Raw genomic sequence first — 2424 nt, 5'->3', positions numbered from 1 at the left:
AATATCTGTTATACTAATACCTATCTGTTATACTTTTACAAAAATCAATTAAATAATTAATGTTTTTACTAAAATGATTTCTACTAATTGTAGATATTTATTATTTTCATTTTGTTCTATCGGTTAGTTAATTCTTCTACGGGACTTTTGCAAATTTTAAAATCCTGTTTTTTTTCTTTTTTTTCGTTGGAGGAGGAAAATGCTTACGCATACCCCAGGGCCGGTCCCCAGGGTTATGCCGGACTTATTCACCGGCTAAAAACCTCCCCCGGCCCACAACCACATAACTATCAATCCCATAATATCAAATCCCTAGTAATTTAGTATATATGTAAAGAGAGTACACTCTCTTCAAATCTAGCGCGCTTAGTAGGCTCCACGCGCGTTTCTATGACACCCGCCGGATGTCTCGTCGAGGATTAAAGGAACAGCTGAGCAGAGGGGGGATAGAGAGAAGAAATATAAGAGAGAACACGTGTGAGAATAAAGAGGTTACATAAAGAGAATCAATTGCCATAAACGATAGAGGTGATTAAAGAAGAGTTGTGAAAGAGAGACGAATACTAGACTGTGAACCCTACGGGGATATACAGTAAATAATAGTTTACGAGTAAAAGAGAGACGAATGATTAACCTTAATTGTCGTTTCTCTTATTTACAGGTAACTGGTAAATTGTGTATACATTGTAAATAGTAATATCGATTATAAGATAAAATCTCTTATTTACAGAGAAACAAATTTGGTTCATTTATTCGGATAACCTAAACCTCACATATAGAAAGATATTATAAAACGACAATTTCTGCCACAAAATGAAACTAAAATTTGAGTTCAGAGCTGTGGCTTCTCCAAAGGACAGCAAAAACACAGTGGTGGCCATAACCTCAATCATTACAGAACAAGGAGAGAAATATGCCATACCAGATGAACTCATCTATTCAGATATGCATAAGGAGTTAAGAAATACGGATGCTTTCAAAAAAGTAAAAGAGTCATTACAGAAGAGACATGACGAAGTGACAATATGGATAACGCTGTCAAAAGAATTGCAAAGCATATATTTGGACGAGGAAGGAAATGCCCAGTTTGGAGGGAGATATTTAAGACAAATACCTCCAGAGGATGTCAAAGAACACTCAGACTTGGGAAAAATATTGGAAAAATTAGTTGAAAAATCGGAAAAAAAAGAAGAAGAGAAAAACTTAAAACACATTGCAGATAAATTCGTATTGGAAAAATTTAATTATAAAACATCTAATGTTAAACAATGGTTGAGCACATTTGAAAAGGAATGTGGAAGATTTAAAATAGAAAAAGATGAAACCAAGATCGAATTATTGAGGACATTCTTAGATGGAACCTGCCAGGACTGGTACACCTCTACAGTAATAAAAGGAGAGCACGAAAACGATTGGCACGGATGGAAACAGATATTAATGGAAACCTTTTCAAGTAAAGGATGGAGTAGCAGAACATATGCCCACTATTTTAAGTACAAAGAAGGCTCACTAGTACAATATGCGATAAAGAAAGAACGACTATTATTAGAAATAAATAAGGACATGGACGATGATACAATGATAGATAGAATCGCATTCGGGTTGCCAGGATTCATCAGAGAGAAAATCGACAGAGATGAAATGAAAGATATAAAAGATTTAATTAAGGAATTACAAAAGCTCGAAGGAATAACAGAGAAAAAGAAAATATTTAAAAAAGAAGGTAAACCAGAATACAAAGTCAAAAATGAAGAAAAAAACCATGCAAGACGTGCGAGGATACAAGTAAAGGTGTAAGATACCACCCAGAAGAGAAATGCTGGTTTAAACTAGAGAAAAAAGAGAAACCTAAAGCTATAGGAAGCAATTCAGTAATAGAAGTAGAACTAAGTACAGAGAAAAAAAACGAGCAATCACACCATTGATCAAACTTAAGACGCTAATTGAGAATAAGATAGAAATAATGGGAACATACGACCCAGGTTCTCAAGTCTCCTTAATAAACTCGAAGTGGATAAAGATAAAAGATAATAGAGAAGACGTAAACAAAATATTCTTAAAGTCAGTCAATGGTGTGAATCATTCAAATAGACTAGTAAGAACAAGAATAAAAATATTGGACATAGAAAAAGAAGTGGACATCTACATAGTCGAAAGAGAAGACTTCGAAGACTTCATAATAGGATTAGATTTAATCCCCGTGTTCAAGTTAAGGCTAAATGAAAATTTAGAAGTTTCACAGAGAACAGAAAAGGAGATAGAAAAACCAAAGATGATATCAAGCGGAATAAAAAATGAAGCTATAGATTGTTCGGTAAATTTTAATGAACATGTGGAAATAGATGAATTCCAAACAGAGACAGAACATTTGGATAGAGATAAAAAGATCAAGATAGAAAAATTGATAAATAACAACAAATCAGC

General features: G+C 33.7%; 1 pseudogene; it reads left to right on the top strand.

The window, feature by feature from the left end:
- LOC139786615 (uncharacterized) lies at window positions 1-1943 on the top strand (annotated as a pseudogene).
- Window positions 1944-2424: the final 481 nt, after the last annotated feature.

This window comes from Temnothorax nylanderi, unplaced genomic scaffold (genome assembly GCF_030848795.1).
Source record: "Temnothorax nylanderi isolate EJ_2023f unplaced genomic scaffold, tnyl_v1.0 TNYL_tig1089_pilon, whole genome shotgun sequence".
In the NCBI taxonomy this organism is placed as follows: Eukaryota; Metazoa; Arthropoda; class Insecta; order Hymenoptera; family Formicidae; genus Temnothorax; species Temnothorax nylanderi.
Note: the sequence above shows the minus strand (reverse complement) of the source record. Positions and strands in the feature narration are given on the sequence as shown.